The following is a 20,482-nucleotide window of genomic DNA, read 5'->3' as shown; positions in this document are numbered from 1 at the left end:
AGGTATAAATGAGTTTATAAGAGCTAGAGTTGGCTGATAGGTGGTTTATATCATCATCATTGTGGTATTAAACGCTTACTTTGTGTCAAGCATGTTTCTAGACACTGGGGTAAATACTAAATTTATCAGATTGGGCACAGTCTGTGTCCCAGATGGGGCTGACAGTCTGTGTGAGGGAGAACAGGTAGCGAATCCCCATTTTACAGATGAGGAAACTGAGTCACAGAGAAGGTAACACAGCAAGCAGTTGGCTGAGCCAGGATTAGAACCCAGGTCCTCTGACTCGGAGGGCCTTTCTCTTTCCACTAGGCCATGATGCTTCTCCATATAATTTAGGGTGCTGGGATTAATTGTAGTGTGCTGCAGCCCTATCCGCTTACTTGCTTGTCACACTCTGGGCCCCAACAGGACTATGACTGGCAGGGACAAGAGTGCGAGTGGTGCACTGCAAGCCACTAGTAAGGCACTCAATTGCTCCATGCAGTTTCTCGGGCCTGAAGGCTCAGGGCTGAGGTTTCTCCATCGTTTGGGTGGGAGGCTCCATCCCTCCGTCCCTCCATCCATGCCTACATCCATCCCTCCATCCTTCCATTTTTAGAGGAGTCTTACCCAGTACTTGGGTGAATAGGGAGCAAGAAAGAGAACTGTCATCCCTGGCCAATTTCTGCTCATGAATGGCTCAGGTGTGCAGTCAAATTTGTTTGTTTTTTTTTTTTTTACAGCTCATAACATTTGATAGTTTTTCCTCTACTAGGCAAAAGCTCAGGCCATCTAGTTATCCATTTCAGTTCTTGAAGAAAAAAAATGAAGATACTTTCTGGTTTGGGAGAATTAGAAAAGCATGAGTGAACGTTGGTTCTACGGTGATAGTACATGTAGAGAATGTCTGCAGAAGCATTGCTCTATCCAGTTTCTGAAATTCTACCAAAGTTTCAAAAACATTGAAAATGTAATGAATACTTTGGTACGCCTGCTTTATTTTAGCCGTTGGGACCTATTCAGAGAAGCAGCGTGGCTCAATGGAAAGAGCATGGGCTTGGGAGTCAGACATCATGGGTTCTAATCCCGGCTCCGCCACTTATCAGCTGTGTGACTTTGGGCAAGTCACTTAATAATAATAATAATGATGGTACTTGTTAAGCGCTTACTATGTGCGAAGCACTGTTCTAAGCACTTAACTTCTCTGTGCCTCAGTTACCTCATCTGTAAAATGGGGATGAAGACTGTGAGCCCCACATGGGACAATTTGATCACCTTGTATCCTCCCCAGCGCTTAGAACAGTACTTTGCACATAGTAAGTGCTTAACAAATGCTATCATTATTATTCGAATGTATGGGATTTATTGGTAGATTTGGAATGCTATGAATTTTTAACTCAGGAATTTATTATTAGTGTGACAAATCTGTGAACAAAACAATAAACATGATAGCTTTTTAACTGAATAGAGAGTAGATTAAATACTTTGTCTCATTAATTACTGGGTAGTGTGTTGCTTCGGTAGCAGAATTTGATGACAACATTGTTTTGTTTTGCAGATGAAAATCTTTAATTGTGGACTTCCTTAGTATTGGCCGATACATGAGCGTTGGTTTTCTTCGGGGTTATTGTCGGTTCATAGTACTGTCTTGACTCTCTAAAGTGATACCTCATGTGTGCGTGTGTATGTGTGCCTTAAGAGCACGGCCATCTTATTTAACCGTTCCTGAATGACTGGATGAAACTTGTATTTGATCGAGTTGCCTGTTGGATCAAAAGCAGCTTCTGATTTCAGCCTCCACATTCTTTGTTGCATTATTATGTAGCAATGTATTATTGGGAGACTACTGCAGCAGCAGCAGACAGACCGGCCTGGCCCGCATCAATCAGAAAGGTTGCCTTTCTTGAGCGGAGGTTTGACGAAGACTGGTATACCAAGAAGCAGCCCCTGCAAGTGGTAAATGCACCAGCAGAGTAAGGAACGATCTCTACATGCCCACAGTGGGGAATAAACTGTCATGTCTTGATCTTTTCAGGCACACCAGCTCATATGGACAAGATATCACGTTCAGTAGCATCAGCTTAATAAAGGACGTGTGTGTGTGTGTGTGTATGTGTGTGTATCCAAAATCATTATTATTTTTACTCATCTAGAGCAACTTTCTACCAAAATATGGAAAGTATTTCCTATGTTTTATTTCATTAACCCTTCCGGGACTTTTATTCACCTTTTAATTTATTTTTTTTGGTTGGGATTACAATCAAATACAACTCTAAAAACATTTAAAATATAGGGTAAGCAATTCAACCAAAAACAACGACTATCTGTGTGACTTTTGGAAACAAGCCAATAAGTATGACATTCTTGATCAGTATTTTCCTATTCAGTCCTTTAAAATGCAAATTTCAAAGCTGTTACATCAAAAAAAGTGCTTTTAACCTTTGACCTTCTAGAGCTCTACTAGATCACCTTTCCACTTCCCCTGGGGAAAACATTCTTCTTTTTCTTCGTCCCTGTTTTCCATGTTTACTCCTTTTCGATCCTCTTTCTTATTGCCACTCTTGGGGTAGTAGTAGTAGTAAAGAGTATTTATTAAGCACTTACAGTGTGCAGAACACTGAACTAAGTGCTGGGAGAGAATATACAGAGAGGAATTAGACAGTGGTCCTTGTCCTGCAGGGAGCTCACAATATTGTAATGTTATAAATGCTCATGGTTTTAGCTGCCCCAATCCTTACACTATGCTAGGGAGAGACATAGATGGTGGACATGTTATCTGTATTTTATAGATAAAGTGATCGAGGAGCGATCCTTGTTTAGGATCCCCACAAATTGTCAGGTTTCCTAACTGCAATTCAGTATTCTTTCCTGAGCAAGTGCTGTTTCTTATAATCTTTCAAAAGGACATTTTTTTGTGGGGGTGGTGGGAGTTTGGAGGCAAGGAGGGCCATATATTGCGTATGTTTCCATTTCTTTAGAAAGAGTAGTTGGTGTGTAAGGCTGATGATGAGAATTTACCTGCAGTTTGCCGTATAGAAAAGTACAGAAGTAGATTTGAAAAAGCCAAAAAGACACCTCAAACTGACCTTAATGGGAATGTGAAATTTAGATCACACACAGAGTGTAATTTTAGTACTCTAATTGAAAAGCTATTTTTGTGTGTTTATTTTTAATAGCACATGAACTGGCGAGATATGGAGTCGATATCACAGCGCTAAGCGATACTAGACTACTGGATGAAGGACAGCTCCCAGAGATAGGTGCTGGATATACCTTATTTTGAATAGGCCTTCCTTCTTCAGAATGGCAACAATCAGGGGTTGGCTCTGCAATCAGACAAACACTAGTATCTGGTCAGAGGTACAAGTGACCGTCTGATGGTGCTATGCCTGCCCCTGAAACAAAAGCCCTTTGCCACCATCATCTTGCATGTGCCCTCCCAATGACGAACCGCGATGACGAAGAGGAACGTTTCCACAGAAATTTAGAGAGACTCAATGCAGAAGTCCCACCATCCAACAATCTGATTTTAATGGATGATTTTAACGCTCGAGTTAGCAGCAATGCTCAAACGTGGAAGAGATTCATCGTACCGCGTGGGATTGGCCAACTAGAGAGCAATGATCTATGTTTGTTCAGTGAACATTCCAGACGCCATCTCGTGATCACAGACACCATCTTCCATCAGGCAAACAAAAGGAAAACACCCTGGATGCATCCACCGTGTAAGAAGTGGCATCTCACCAACTACATCAGAGTACGGCAGAGGGACTTTGAGGATGTGTGGATCACGGCAGCCATGCTTAGAGCAGAGTGTTGGATGGACTATTTTGTCTGATGTGTTCCAAGCTCACACTGACTAAATGACCATTGCATCGAAAAGTAGCTTGCAACGCAGCCGGCTTCAGGCAGTAATTGAGGTAAGCAGTTGTCTCAGGACGGCTCATGACGTGGGGGGGGCAAAGGCGTACCTCCCGACCCTCCCTAGATAGCCACCCCTAAGGCTGTTTTAAGATGGCACCTGGACCTGGCTTTGTCAAGATGGCCTCCGGGCAGTGTACACTGGCACAGGGGGCAGGGCACTGCAGGAGCTGGCATGCAGTCCCTGCCGATCCTCCACTCCCGGCTCCCTCTGATGTGTGGGAGCCATCTTTCATTTCTCCAGTGTTTCTACACCACCCCCCACTCCCTTCCTTAACATCCCCACCATTCCTCCCAAAATAAATGCATCTCTACATGGGTCTTGATTATATGTTTAATGCTGGGAGCATTGGGCTTACCAGTTTCCCTCCGTTCTACCCCGTATTCCCACCAGCATCCCTCAGCCCAGAGGTCCCAGGCACCTGGGCAGGGGAGTGTAATGTGTCAGCTCCTGGACAAGTGGTGAAAGGAAGTAGGGGGCACAGTGCCTGAGCAGCATAGAGCCAATCAAGCCAGGAGCTGGAGGGTGAGAAGCATTGTAGTCTAATGGAAAGACCGTGGGCCTGGGAATCGGAGGACCTGGGTTCTAGTCCCAGCTCTGCTACATGTCCACTGTGTGACCTTAGGCAAGTCACTTAACTTTCCTGTGCCTCGGTTACCTCATCTGTGAAATGGAGATTAAATCCTACTCCCTTCTACTTAGACTGCAAGCCCCATGTGGGACAGGGACTGTGTCCAACCTCGTATTGACTATTGACTCGTATCTACCCCAGTGCTTAGAACAGTGCTTACCAAATATTAAATGTTTAACAAGTACCATAGTAACAATAATAATAATTATTATTATGAACTGGCCCATGAGGGAGACTCTAGCTGTTGCCATACTCCCACCCCTGATCTAACTCAGCTTTTCAGCCCCTTCCCTGCCCTCCGGGCAAGTCCCCTTCCAAAACTATGAAGTGGCCACCCCAGCCAGCTGAGCAGTCCTGTCCCTGGACCCATTCCTTTGCCCTGACCCCAAGTCACCAAATCCACACCCACAGCCCCGCCATTATCCTTGCCAACGCTACCACCCAGGCTGCTGGAGATGGATTGAGAGGGGAAAGAAAGGGTGCCAAGCCACTGACTCTGGGGAGCACATTCCCCTGGGCTTGGCACCTACCTCATCCTGCCAGGGGCCGACGGGCACCCAAGTGCTGCCCAGAACCAAGGCGAGAACCCTTTGTCGGTGTGATGTTGCAGGGAGCCATTTGGTCTGTCCGGGGTGGTGCAGAGCAGCTTAATGATGCCACACTCAGTGCTGTGTGATGATGTCTGGTCACATGGGGTACAGCCAATAGGCTGAGGCTAACCCTGGCCTCCCAACCATCAAATCGACAAGTAATTTGTTAGTCTCCAGAAGAACTAAGACCACTGCAACAATATTACAACAGCCTTGTGGCAACAAGAAACCCCAACTGTAGTATCCAACATGAACAGCAAATGGACATTTCTCCGTGATACTGTCTACCAAGCTGCTAGCAAGACATTGGGCATGGCTAGGTGAAGTCACCAGGATTGTTTCCTTCCAAATGGGTCAGAAATATAAAAAAAAATCTTATTTGCAACAAAATAAGTACTGCACCAATAACACTTTGCAATACCACACGGTTCAGACAAAAATGAATACTTCATGACATGCGAATGGAGTGATATACGTGACAAGTTGCAGGATACCAAAGTGAACTAGATCCAAGAGATTGCAGCAAATATTGAGGCTTCTTACTACTCTATTGCTGGCAAGATTCCAGCCAGAGTTCTTGGACTAGCTCTCAAGAATCTTGTCAACCAAACCTCTCCCCAAGTCATGATGTGACTTCATACCTCAGTGTGGTTCCTCAGTGTGGTGATCTTTGGAGCACTTCGGGTACAGGTAAAGTGCAGGGAACAGTACCAAAACCTCTATACAGTTTTCGTGCACCATTCAAAAACCATTTGATACTATCAGAAGATCTGGACTCTCATAACAGCTTCGTAAATTTGTCTCCCCCCAGAAGTTCATTAAGATTCTGATTCTGCTTTTTTGTCAGCAGAGCTCATTGTGTCAGAACTGGGGATGCCCTGTCTGATCCATTCTCCATTGCCAGTGAAGTATAGCAGAGGTGCAGAGTAGACCTAGTCCTGTTTAATTTATTGTACATGGCCACAGTGGGGAATGCAACAGAAGAACTGGACACAGAAGACACGCAAATGAACATAATCCACTTCACCGAATCAGCCAGATGTTTTGGACAGAAAAGTCCGAAGAAAACCGAAGCAATGCATCATTCTGCACCAAGGAAATGGTACACACAACCAAGCAATCTACATTGGTGAAATGGAGCTAAATGTTGTCACAGAGTTGGGTTACCTAGGCAGCACACTGGCCAGACAGAATGATAGTGAAGTATAAAATCAAATCAAGAAGGTCAGTTCATCCTTCGAGACGCTGTCAGAATGTGGAGGCATATGATATCAGACTTCAGACCAAACTATTGGTCTTTTGAACTGTGTGTGTATTTTTGTGCATAGACATATAGTTGTTCTTCGTATTCAAAGAAGATACCACTGTTGATGAAAGTAAGCAATGAGTGTTTGAAAAGGCTCATCGTTCCAGCCACATTGTGTGCTCAAAAAGGCCTTTTTGTGTTATGTTTAATGCTTGCACGGCCTGACACTGTTTTCTCCATTTCCTCCTTGTCTCTTGTTCCCGATGAAGCTTTTGCTCAAAAAGAACCACTCCTTCCTTGATGGCAGTGTGCCATGCTTACCTATCCTAGGCAGGATGTAGCTCAGTGGTAGAGCACATGCTTCGCATGTATGAGGCCTGGATTCAATCCCCAGCGTCTCCACAATTTTGAGAAGCAGCGTGATGTAGTGGCAAGAGCACGGGCTTGGGAGTCAGAGGTCATGGGTTCTAATCCCAGCTCCACCACTTGTCAGCTGTGTGACTTTGGGCAAGTCACTTAACTTCTCTGTGCCTGTTACCTCATCTGTAAAATGGGGATTAAGACTGTGAGCCCCAAGTGGGACAACCTGATAACCTTGTATCTACCCAAGTGCTTAGAACAGTTCTTGGCACATAGTAAGTGCCTTACAAGTACTATTATTATTATTATTAATAATAATAATAATAATAATAATTGACTCCAGGTTTTTAGCTGGAATGCTAAGTCCTCCTTGCTTTCGGGTTTTCCAGGTTCAGCTCTCTGTACAGCAGCAGGGTCTCCTCTTATCATTCATCCTCCTCACGTGAACCCCCCGGTCTAAGGTGAGCATAGTTTCGGTGTTAGGGAACAAACAGAACTTCACCGTTTGTGATCTTGTCTTACCAGTAGATATTGAGCTTGGCCCATAAGTGATTCCAGTGGAACTGCTCAAGGAGTCGGATGCGGCACTTGTGTGGCATCTAGGTCCCACAGCTTTAGACAGGGTTGCACAACACCAGTACTCCAGCGCTTAGAACAGTGCTTTGCATATAGTAAGTGCTTAACAAATGCCATCATTTTTATTACAGCTCTGTAGACCTTTGTTTTGTAGTTCAGTCCAGCCTTCTTAATATGGCTGTGAGACCTGATTCCCCCACAGACAGGACATCTGGCGCCTTGAGCCATTCCATCACCATAATTTATGGGCTACATAAGCAGCATGACAGAATCACAAACAACCGAGTCCTGGGATGAAGTTGGTCTCTTAGTTTTGAAACTGCTCACCTGAGTACCGATCCGCTGAATGGGAGGCGTGAGAGGAACAGATGACAGTAGATACCTCTAAGATGAGCTAAAATTGGGAAATCAAAAGCAAGGAGTTTAGAGGAAATGCTTTTAAGAGATAGCAAAACATGGCTTCGGACAATGCTGCGTCTCATCTGAAGACCGAGAGGCAGCCATAGCATACAGATCAGTGTGGCATGCTGCAAACTAGAAGGGAGCAGCTCTTTTCGAGTAGAAGCTTTGAGAGGCTCGTGAAACAAGGAGGCAAAACAAAAACAGCATTAGTGGTGCAAACATGACAGAATAACAAGGGACTGTCTTTGTGCACAGTGTGGGTGGGGCCATGGGCCCCCGATTGGCCTTTTCTCACACTCACACACACACACACACACAAAGGTGAATGTCACTGTCAGTGGCATTTTCTTTTATTATGAAAGACAACTATATATTTTTAAAGATCACCTGAAGGTGAGCAGTAAATACATTTTTAACTCATGGAACTCTAAGGTTTAAAATAAATGCACAGTTTGAGATGAAGCTTGGACCAGATTCATTTCAATTAACTAGGGCTTTCAGGCAACATATAAAGGGCAAAATTTTTTAAAAATAGAATAAATACATAAATTAGAAAGCTGGAGTTTTACTCATAAGCACATTGCAAATCCTTTCCAGTAACTGTTAATAAATGCAGAATTATTTCCCTAAAGAAAAGCTTTGTTTAGTGACCCAGTTTCAGAAGTGATGATGGGCATGTTGGAGATGAGCAAATGTCTTAGAGTAAGAGATCTGAAAGAGAAATGTATGTGTCAGCTACAGCTGATGAAAAAAATGAAGTGTTAAAATAGAGGTCAAATATTACAGCTTAATTTTGTCCTCCCTTATTTCTGCTTTGAGGGGGGCTCATTTAATACAGTTTTTCTAGGCTGCACCATAGATGCATTGTGTTAGAACAAGGGCTGTTGAGTGTAATTCTCCTCTTCATCTTTGGGAGGGCACAAACAAGGAGACTTTGTGAGTCAAAGGGAGAAACCCCTCTTTCTGATTTCCCTCTCCCAGTCTCTCTTTGAACCAGGCTTACACCTGGTTTGAGAGGAGAATAGCCTCTCTGTTACTAGTGACCCACTTGGCCGCAAGAGTACAGCTTTCCTGTGTCCCAAAACAGAACTGTTTGATCAATTTGCATTGGGTGTTGGGTGATTACATAGCAACTCTCTCCTTCCATCCCCCCTTGCCACCCTCACCGCTTTAAACCGATGAAGCAATTACCTCTCATAGATGAGGAGAATTAGCTTCTGTAAACAAAATGAAAACTCTGAATCTGAATGTATTAGGGCTGGATTCAGTGTTTTAGAGCCATCAAAAATTAGATGATAGAAACTTGAGGGTAAAGCAGTTAATGATCCTCTATTAATCTCCTGGGGTCGGATCAATCTGTGCATCAGGCAGAAACTCCTCACCCTTAGCTTCAAGGCTCTCCATCACCTCGCCCCCTCCTATCTCACCTCCCTTCTCTCCTTCTACAGCCCAGCCCGCACCCTCCGCTCCTCTGCCGCTAATCTCCTCACTGTGCCTCGTTCTCGCCTGTCCCGCCGTTGACCCCCGGCCCACGTCATCCCCCTGTCCTGGAATGCCCTCCCTCCCAACATCCGCCAAGCTAGCTCTCTTCCTCCCTTCAAGGCCCTGCTGAGAGCTCACCTCCTCCAGGAGGCCTTCCCAGACTGAGCCCCCTCCTTCCTCTCCCCCTCATCCCCCCTCCATCCCCTCGTCTTACCTCCTTCCCTTCCCCACAGCACCTGTATATATGTATATATGTTTGTATGTATTTATTACTCTATTTATTAATTTATTTTACTTGTACATATCTATTCTATTTATTTTATTTTGTTAATATGTTTGGTTTTGTTCTCTGCCTCCCCCTTCTAGACTGTGAGCCCACTGTTGGGTAGGGACTGTCTCTATATGTTGCCAACTTGTACTTCCCAAGCGCTTAGTACAGTACTATGCACACAGTAAGCGCTCAATAAATACGATTGAAGTACGTTAGCACCAGCTCTTCCCAAGATCTAGAGAAAATAATGGCTGTGTGACCTTGGACCAGTCAATTAACTTCTCTGTGCCTCAGTTTCCTCACCTATGAAATGGAGATTCTGTACCAGCGCTCTCCGCTACTAAGACTGTGAGCCCCATGTGGGATAGAACATTGCAGGGCATTTCTTTCTAAAAATAAACAAAAAAAACCCAATTCCATCTACAAAAAGGGTTAATTGTGGGATACTATGGAAAGAGGCAGATTAGAATAAATGGAGATTTGGGATGGTTATCTCTATTGGGGGAAAATTATGCTACTGAGGTAAGAGAGGTATTTTTAGCTTGAATAATCCAGTTTAGCTGCTTATGCCAAATTAATAAACTACATCCAGCAATGGCTCAATAGTCCCCTTAACTTTGCCTGATTTATGTTTTTATATTCTACAGCTTTCACAGCTTGGTTAGGTCTGGCCTTTGCTGGGCAAGGATATTCATCATCATCATCATCATCAATCGTATTTATTGAGCGCTTACTATGTGCAGAGCACTGTACTAAGCGCTTGGGAAGTACAAATTGGCAACACATAGAGACAGTCCCTACACAACAGTGGGCTCACAGTCTAAAAGGGGGAGACAGAGAACAAAACCAAACATACTAACAAAATAAAATAAATAGAATAGATATGTACAAATAAAATAAATAAATAAATAGAGTAAAAATATGTACAAACATATATACATATATACAGGTGCTGTGGGGAAGGGAAAGAGGTAAGATGGGGGGGATGGAGAGGGGGACAAGGGGGAGAGGAAGGAAGGGGCTCAGTCTGGGAAGGCCTCCTGGAGGAGGTGAGCTCTCAGCAGGGCCTTGAAGGGAGGAAGAGAGCTAGCTTGGCGGATGGGCAGAGGGAGGGCATTCCAGGCCCGGGGGATGACGTGGGCCGGGGGTCGATGGCGGGACAGGCAAGAGCGAGGTACGGTGAGGAGATAAGCGGTGGAGGAGCGGAGGGTGCGGACTGGGCTGTAGAAGGCAGTGTTAGAGTAAATTTGGGAACAAGTGCTCCAAGATGCAGGTCATGCAGTTGACAGCAGCCAACTTGGGAGCATGTTGGTCAGTGGAGGTGTAAATAATTATATAAAGAATCCGAAAATTGATACTCTGCCTTCAAATCGTTGTACTTCCTTTAGCTTCTCTTCTCCTTCCATATCTGTTTTTTACATAGGATAGAATTTGAAATTGGGATTCTCATTTTTTTTCTTATTTCCTCCTTCATTTTCTATTCTTTTAATATGACAAGTCGTCCAAACATATACCCACTTTCCTTATAAATGCATTTGGTCTTCTAATTTGTCAGTCAGGGCCTGTTCAGAGATATAGTATTTCAGAGAATCACTATTAATTCCAACCTCTAGAACATTTTTTGTTTCTGCTCCCCCTGGATAAGAAAGTGCCTCACCTACACTGAGACTTAATTTACAAGGTCCAAGGAAGGATGAATCTCTAAATTGTGACCTTTCAACTGCAGGAGACATACAGGGAGGAAGCAAGAACTCGGCTTTTGTGCAGGAGCAGAGGGTAGGCAGAAGCCTGGAACCACATGGTACAGGGCTTCCTCATCCTCAGGGCCCTGGGGTCCACGGAGGGGTGGGCTAATGTCTGGGACTGCCCCCCTCTTCCCACCTGCCCCCCCAATCCTTTCACAGGAGCGGAGCATGGGCAGAAGCTCTGGACAACATTTTTGTGATTGATAGTTTAAACACGGGTGGTTGAACTGGAGCAGTGACAGACCTGAGGAAATGAGGAATTAACTTTTGGATTTTTTTACCGTTGCTATTTCTTAATTGCTTAATTTAGCCTGTTACTGTTTCTCTGTGGGTGTGTTTTCCCCCTTCTAGATTGTAAGCCTCTTGTGGGCCCAGGGACTGTATCTGAATTAACATCCCTGTGCTTAGTGCAGCGCCTTGCATAGTAGACGTGCTTAATAAATGATGGTGTTTTTAGGTTTATTTCTTTTCCATGCCAATGGCCCGAACGAGGAGCTTTGGAGTTCTTCGACCAATAAGTTCTGACTAGTTTTTTTTTCCTTTTTAAAAATGATTTTCATTGTAAACAGCTATAACATATATTTTTTGAGGACAAATCAGTACCCGAAGTGGAGATGATTTTAGAGATAAATCATCCTTGTGCTGTTAGTGCTTGAAGGATTATCAGCCTCAAAGATTTATCTGAGGATTAACAAATTGTAGAGTGTACATTATCTAGCCAGGCTTAGGACCATGATTGTTGCGAGCATCATTTTCATCAGTGCTTTATTCAGAGATCCTTAGCATTATATAACACTGACGTTTCAGGGAAATAGGATAGAATATTTTTGCTTGTTTTTGCTCACTTTATTTGCTCTCAAAGTAATATTCAAAGCTTCATCTTGTAATGCTCGGCGTAATCTAAAAGAGCAGCAGCTCATAGCCGTACCAGAGAGATTACTGTGTACGGTCGCTACTCCTGAAAATTGCATGTGCTGAAAGAGACAAGATGAGGTACAAGAAATATATAACTATTCTGGAAGCAGCAATTGGGATAACCCCACTTAACAAGAGGGAACTTCTTCCTGAGAGCAGAAGACATGTGAATCTTTGGCAACATCCAGGGTAAGCAAAGTAGAGGGCAGGCAGCTCAGTAGCATTTACCTGAAAATAGGGCAGATATCTGTTATGGCTACAGTCAGGAAGGACTATATGAAATGTAATCATTTGTGCAATGAGGTGAATTCTTGATGTTTTTCACTAAGATATATGCTGTCCTTGGCAAATTTTGGGGTGCTTCTTGAGTAATTTAGAAATGTAGCCAGTGAAGCTATTCACAGTCACTATCAGATATTTAGGAGTTAAATAGAAAAATGAATGCTGTTATTGCTCGAGCAGCTAGATCAAGGAGGGCAGTTTTACAGTCATGTACTTGTAATTTTTTTTATTTTTAAGAAGTATTATCTTTGCACATGCTGTAAATATAATATCGAAGGAAGGAAAAATGTATTTATTGGAACTCTATTTTTCAATTTAAAATTGACGTATTCACCCTTGCTGTTCGGGGACATATCTTTTTTAAATAAAAATGAAACAAAACTATATATTTAAGAAAGCTTGGAGGGCCACTTTTAGCTCTAAATCTTCTACGTTTGTACCTTTCAAATAGTGGTCAGAAAGTGAATATAGGGATTCTTTAACTGTGTAAAATATTTATTTAATTAAATGATCAATTCTGTGACACATTCAAAAGCTGTATAGCAGAGGAATTTTTTTATTATGACAGAATTGGAAAATTATATTGGAGAACTTGGGAGTATTTGTGATCTCTAAAGGAGTTGTCTTTACTAATTTTCCCTTTTGAAGAAAAGCACTAAGTAAATCTAGCAAGGAGTAATTATTCAATTATTAATCATGAATTAATTATCCAACAACAATGGAATTATTATGAATAATAATCCAATAAGAATTTTATTTATTGGGCACTTTGCCTTTACACGATCTCAATGCACTATCTTCCCATATCTGTATAGCTATATCATATGTCTTCTCAATATCCCTGTGAAGTAGAGTGAGCAGAGGACCAAGATTGTGTTTCACTTCCCAGAGTCACCCAGGGACATGTAGGCATCAGGCAATCAATCAATCATATTAATTGAGCACTTACTGTGTGCAGAGCACTGTACTAAGCATGTAGGGGTGTCCAGCACAACAATATAACAGACGCATTTCCTGGCCACAGTAGGCACACCCAGATTTAGCCAAATGAGGGTAAAGTTGGTTGTCCATCTGTCAAAGAGTGGCCACTAGGCAAGCCAGTATGTGCTCTTAAAATCAAGAGTGGCTTTGGGGTGACTCCAGAGGGATAAGAGGGAATGGGTTCTGGCCTGGAAGATCTACCCCAGCCTACAGTTGTCCTGGGAGGCCAAGTTTGACCTGGCTTCTCCTGGTTTGGGGGACTTAAAATAATTTGGTCTGCTTGGGGGGCATAGCCTAGTGGAAAAAGCGTGGTCCTAGGAATCAGAGGACCTGAGTTCTAATCTTGGCTCTGCCACTTGTTTGCTGTGTGACCTTGGACAAGTCACTCGCTATTCCTCAGTTACCTCATCTGTAAAATGGGGATTGACTGTGAGCCCTGTATGGGACAGGGACTGTGTCCAACCTGATTAACTTGTACGTACCCCAGTACTTAGTACCGTGCCTGGCACATAGTAAGCACTTTAAAAATACCATTTAAAGGAAACAAAAAAACCCCACAGGGCTCAGTGGGTCTTGAGGGATCCAGATTGAACAGCCTCCTTGCATACTCCCCTTCTCCATTAAGCAGCGTGGTCTAGAGACTGAGTCTGGGAGTCAGAGGGCCTGGGTTCTCATCTCAGCACTGCCACTTAATAATAATAATGATGGCATTTATTAAGCGCTTACTATGTGCAAAGCACTATTCTAAGCACTGGGGAGGTTACAAGGTGATCAGGTTGTCCCATGGGGGGCTCACAGTCTTAATCCCCATTTTACAGATGAGGTAACTGAGGCACAGAGAAGTGAAGTGACTTGCCCAAAGTCACACAGCTGACAATTGGCGGAGCCAGGGTTTGAACCCGTGACCTCTGACTCCAAAGCCCGTGCTCTTTCCATTGAGCCACGCTGCTTCTCTAGGGGTGTACAGCACAACAATATAACAGGTGCATTCCCTGGCCACAGTAGGCACACCCAGGTTTAGCCAAATGTGGGTAGTTGGTTGTCCATCTGTCAAAAATTTGCCACTAGGCGAGCCAATATGTACCCCTAAAATCAAGAGTGGCTTTGGGGTGACTCCAGAGGGATAAGAGGGAATGGGTTCTGGCCTGGAAGATCTACCCCCAGCCTACGGTTCTCCTGGGAGGCCAAGTTTGACCTGGCTCCTCCTGGTTTGGGGGACTTAAAATAATTTGGTCTGCTTTGGGGACATGGCCTACAACGGTGAGCCTGTTGTTGGGTAGGGACCGTCTCTATATGTTGCCGACTTGTACTTCCCAAGCGCTTAGTACAGTGCTCTGCACACAGCACTCAATAAATATGATTGATTGATTGATTAGCTTTCAAGGCATCTGAAACTTCACCAAGCTACTTCTCTCCTGCATTCATTTCAGCTTGTTACCTGCAAAGAGTATTCTTGGAACCATATCATTAACCATACAACGGAACCTAGGCAAAGTAGAGTGGGGTAGCATGATTCATTACAGAGTTTCATTATGGCCATAACAGAGGATGAAGTGGAATTAACACCTGCCAATGGAAATCTAACCACCCCGTGACTGTTCTGTGAACCTTTTCCAAGATTTTTCAGATTTCCCCATCTCTACCTCATACTTTCTTGCCTGAGGTCAAGTTCAAAAAGTTCTGGCAACATTATTATATTTCAGAAATTGTCACGCTGTTCTTTTATTGTGTTTTTTGGTTTTGTTTTGTTTTGCTGCACAAAGCTGTTTCTTCATTCCAAAGAACGCTTTTGCCTGGAGGCGTCTCAGGCGACTAAGTTGTAAGTCAGCAATTGCTGATCTATTCCTTTAGGCTTCCTGCAGCTTGAACAATAAACTGAGTGTGAGCCCACTGTTGGGTAGGGGCCATCTCTATATTTTGCCAACTTGTACTTCCCAAGTGCTTAGTACAGTGCTCTGCACACAGTAAGCGCTCAATAAATATGACTGACTGATTGATTGATTGAGTGCTGAGCTATGTTGCCAAGCAAAGCCTTACCCAGTAGGTATAGTAAAGTCTTAAAATTGTGAGGGCCAATGCAAAGTGAAGAGCAAACATGATTTTAAAAAACAAAACAAATTGTATTTTGAATGTGCCGTAAATTTCCACGTAAAGGTCAAGAGCATAATCAAATCTATATTGATTTGTTAGCCATTAATTTATCTTTCGAGAGGATAATAAAAATTATTTATGGGTTGGATTTTTAATCTTTACTGACCTCTCTGTTGGGGGTCCAGATGGTTTTGTTTCAGTCTTTGCGTAAATTTCCTGCTGCTTCATGGAAAAGGGAAATAAGCATCCAGCCTGCAAAAATAAAATCAATACTATTTTATCTTAATTTATATTTCACAGCTATGTGAATGTATTGACTCAGTTGCCACACTATCCCTTTATATCACAGCTAGAAAAGTAACGTGGTGATTAAAATAATACTAATCTTCCTGGGAAATTTTTGCAGAAAAGTTTAGGCAACGATGGCTTAATCACAACCTAGAAATTTGTTTTTCATTTTGTGATTAAAGACTTTTACAGGATCCTGCCAATTTTCCAGATGTCCAACCCTGATTTTGTTTGGTTATTTAAGTGATCTGAATTAGCCTTGGTCTTGATTAATGTGGATAATTGCTTTTCTTCTGTATATTGCCTTGCAGATACCCTGCTCCCAAAGAGACAACTAACACTGATGTCAGCTCTACCCTCCTTCCCTTTTGAAACTTCAGAATGCTAACATAATCAGCTACTCCATTGCCTTTTAGAGAACCGCACTTGATTAACAATGACATTGTCTTTTCTAGGGAGAGGAATACCACATTGCTGTCATCTCCTTGTGAGTGGGACTGGCAAAATAGTTGGCCTTCCAGCTCTTCTTACTCCACGAGACGTAAATTCAAGGCATCAACCGAGAGATTGCCTCACCAGGTACTGGTTAACATATTATAGCATAAATCTGAATACACACTATGGTAAAGAATACTACTCCCCAGCAGGAAATTAGTATTTCGTCGGACAGTGGTAGTAAAACAGCTGAGAAATATGTGCAGTTGTCCCACAGTTATTTGTCGGCTCAGGAGACCCCTGGGGAACCAGTTGTGACGTAGTGGAAAGAGCACAGATCTGAGAGTCAGAGGAAGTGGATTCTAATCCCAGCTCTGCCACCTACCTACTGTGTGATCTTGGGCAAGTCACTTAACTTCTCTGGGCCTCAGTTGCTGTATATGTCAGTTGGGGTTAAAATACTTGTTGTCCCTCCTGTTTAGATGGTGAACCCCATATGGGACAGGGACTGTGTCCAGTCTGCATATTCTGTATCTACCCCAGTTTTTAGTTCAGTTCTGGGCAACATAGTAAGCCCATTTAACAAACACCACAGTTATTATTATTATTATTATTATTATTGTTATTATTATTATTATTATTGTTGTTGCTGTTATTAAGGGGTGGGCTTGACTCCCTGGCACACTGTCAGAAGCTATGGGGGTGCCTTTGAGGCTCCAGAAATCTCATGACCACATAGCTGAATTTTCCTCAACTACCAGGGGGTTCTATTTGTGTTGTCTTGGAGATATGGCGTTTTGCCTTCAAGTGACAAGATTGGACTGGAAAAATAGAGAATGCTTTTAAACTGTCAGGAGGTTAATGTAGAGAAGCATCATTTATCTTCCTGGTGGGTGGTCGTTTGTAATATCGCATTTCCTGCTTATACTTCAGGTGATCGAGTTGGCATCGCCCTGTAATTTACAGTTGGGGGGAGTAGTATGCCAAAAGCATTTTCCTTTTATCTTTTTCACCATTCTCCATCCAGGTTGTGGTGAGAAGAATGGGATGTTTTTAGGCGAGGACACAGTGTGCATGCACTGGGCGCATTTAGCATAGACAGGAGTGGGTGCATTGTGTTTACTCTCATCCAAGCTTCAGGATGACAATCACCAGTCACAGCAGGCATCCCGGCTGTGTCTGTGCATCCATTAGGGTTCTCTTCTTCACTGCAGCTGCCAATCTATCCCTCATTGAACTCCCGGTGTAGACAAAAATTCAGCAGGAATTGAAACTTTTCATCCTAGAAGCCTGTCCCCGTTGCCACTGCTGCTGCTGCCAAGAGTCCGGGAAGAAATGAACCACTGGGACAGAAGGAAGTAAATGAAGAAACTATTTGGCACTGGCACTAAGCGACGGCAGGGGTTGGTTTCTATTTTTACCTGCCCTCCTCACTGCTGCTGTCTGATTTCCTTTATTTAGTCATATTTATTGAGCTCTTACTGTGTGCAGAGCACTGTACTGAGTGCTTAGAACAAGCCTCTAGGCCTTGACAACTTGCTAATTTTCAGGGCTTTTAGAACAAATGTAAATGGAGTGGTTACTATGCAGAGACAATCAGTGGGATGGGATTTGTGAAACACTATGAGTTTCATGAAAGAAAGGAACAATCACTTGCTAGAATGTGCTAGAGTGTTCCTTTGTCAATCGTTCCTTTGTCAATCCGGCTAGAATGTGATGTAGGGCAGGAAAATTATAATCTCCGTCTGGACTGCAAACTCGTTGTGGGTAGGGAAGGTGTCTGTTATATTGTTTTATCATACTTTCCCAGGCGCTTAGTACAGTGCTCTACACATAGCACTCAATAAATACGATTGATTGGTTGAAGAAATGGTTGTGCCCATGTGCACAGGGTCATGGACTGAGTACTACAATGCGCGTTTGTCTTAATGAAGCCTTCTTTAAGAACACAACCCCTGCATTATTGGAGAGCTGATTGCATTACAATTATTCTGAGTGATGGTATTATTATTACAGTACTATCACCATTGTTATTAGTAATAGTAGTTCAGTATGTCTGGATGAACAGTGAAATAGTTTCATGACCTCAGTCTAGATGCTTCCCGAGATGGTCTAAATCCTTGCAAACAATTTAATAACTGTTTGGCTGCCTACACGTAAGAACATGTTTTCAGCTGGCATTGTCTTAGCCCACAAGTTGTTCAGCAAGTTTGACTGAGCCATTGTTGCCAGGCAGCCGGGGGTTTTGATGGACAGTTGGCATGATTTTGCAAATTTTCCCTCTATAAACATCCCAAACTCTAACTCTGCACATTTGTCTCGTCATTGCTGTAGGAAAATTCAGAATACTGTGGGAGGCACTTAATTCTTTAGACCAAGCAACTCTTTGAGGTAGAAAAATACTCTATTCACATGAGGATGGGAAATTTGCAACTAGGGCTCCCTTCAGGTAGGATAAGAATAAAATAAGAGGGTTATGGCCTTGTAATCAGAAACACTGCTGACTCTGTAGAACATAATTGAGTAACACCCCAGATAGATTGTCTGATGCCAAGTCACTGACAGTCAGTCCTGAAATAGGATTATAATAATACGGCAGGATGTGCCAAGAAGATCCAGACCCTAGGATCTGGCTGGAGGCAGGTTCCTTGCAAACCAAAGAAAGTAATCGTGCTTTTCATTAGGAGTAATGGGCCCTCCTCCCTTGTGTCAATTTTATGATTCATTCACCACTGAAGGCCACATTGTCAGTAGCATGCCATCGGATGCAGGGTGGCCTTGTGGATTCAACACAGAACTGGGACTTTCCATTCGGAGCTTTATGGTAAGTGGGTGTAGGATCCTGGATTTAGCTTCTCTGTGCCTCCTTTTCTAGATAAAAAGGGAGTGTGGAGAACGTGAGACTTTCTTCACTGGATATTCTCCATCTTGCTCACTTCATTCCTCACTTGTAATAGCATCTCATTCTTCACTTTCCAGCCTCCGTAACCTTACTCATGCTGTTCCCCAAGTCTGAAACTCCCTCCCTAAGTTCGACCCAACCACAGCTTTCTCCAAGTTAATAATAATAATGATGATGATGGTATTTGTTAAGAACTTACTATGTGCCAGGCACTGTAATAAGCCCTGGGGTGGATACAAGCAAATCAGGTTGGACACAGTCCCTGTCCCACATGGGGCTCACAGTCTTAATCCCCATTTTCCAGATGAGGTAACTGAGGCCCAGAGAAATGAAGTGACCAGGTCACACAGCAGACAAGTGGTGGAGCCGGGATTAGAACCTGGGTCCTTCTGACTCCCAGGCTGGTGCTTTCTCCACTAGGCCATACAAGTTCAGAGTCCTCCTAAAATCCCTCTTGCTCCAGCAAGCCTTCCCCCATTAATTTCCCAGCACCCCAAGATGTGTCAACCTCACAACCACCTCTAGCACTTATATGTGTATTGTTAGCCTTCTTCAGACCCTGGGTATAAATGAATATTCAATTGTACTGTGTCTGTCTCCCCCATTTAAACACAAGCTTCTTGTGGGCAGAGAACTTGTCTCTTGCTTTTGATGTACTTTTCCCAGGCACTAAGTATGGTACATTCCATGTAGGGAACACTCCATAAATATCATTACTGCTACTAGTTGTGTTCTGAAGAATGATGAGTTAATAGTTTACCAGAGGCTTTGAACTCCTTGGATGAAAGATGTAGGGTAAGGGCTAAGTAGGACACAGTCATCACTGTTTGGGTCAATATTCATATATAACTATGAATGAATCAAGTTCCCAGGGTCTGGGAAGTGGAGAAATAAGGGCAAGGGATTTGTAGTTGGGGCACCAACTTTGTGGATGATGGAGGACATCATCCCCCTAAAGTTGGGGCTTGGGGTAAAGCCATGTCAATATTTTGGGCAGGACCTGCAACCATAGCAGCTCACCCTACCCCTGTGTGCCCAAAGCTGGAGCCCATCAGTCTGGTGGCTCAACTTCTAGCTTACCCCCTCTAGACTGTAAGCTTGTTGTGGGCAGGGAATGTGTCTGTTACATTGTACTCTTCCAAGTTCTTAGTACAGTCTTAGTAAATGCTCAGTAAATATGAGTGACTGACTGACCCATCCTCCTAATGTCCACTGACCTGAGGCACAGCAGGCCTTGCCTCTGCCTCTCTGGGTCATGGTGAGCCCAGGTTCTTACCTCAGTCTCCCTCACATTCCCTCCCTCCACCTTCCCTATTCTCCCCAGGCAGGGCAGCGGGGCCCCTGTCTTGCTCCCCTCCCCTTGCCAAACTTCAGGAGGGCTCAC

The 20,482-nt window shown here is 43.5% G+C and overlaps 1 protein-coding gene and 1 non-coding gene across 4 annotated transcripts in view; both read left to right on the top strand.

Moving 5' to 3' along the window:
* TJP2 (tight junction protein 2) overlaps nt 1-20,482 on the top strand; it is a 123,767-nt gene that overhangs the window by 11,896 nt on the left and 91,389 nt on the right. The window contains exons 2-3 of one of the 3 annotated variants that reach the window (XM_038769387.1): nt 16,217-16,340; nt 17,483-17,599. The gene's annotated coding sequence lies outside the window, so the exon portion shown is untranslated. Of the gene's footprint in view, nt 1-3,325; nt 3,900-16,216; nt 16,341-17,482; nt 17,600-20,482 lie in introns of those variants that run through there. The other 2 variants (XM_038769386.1, XM_038769385.1) reach the window with 2 other exon arrangements.
* Nucleotides 6,702-6,770, top strand: TRNAA-CGC. Its single transcript has one exon. It is a non-coding gene; the product is annotated as a tRNA-Ala (tRNA).

This window comes from Tachyglossus aculeatus, chromosome X4 (genome assembly GCF_015852505.1).
Source record: "Tachyglossus aculeatus isolate mTacAcu1 chromosome X4, mTacAcu1.pri, whole genome shotgun sequence".
NCBI lineage: Eukaryota > Metazoa > Chordata > Mammalia > Monotremata > Tachyglossidae > Tachyglossus > Tachyglossus aculeatus.
The sequence above is the reverse complement of the archived record's forward strand: the minus strand, read 5'-3'. Positions and strand labels throughout refer to the sequence as shown.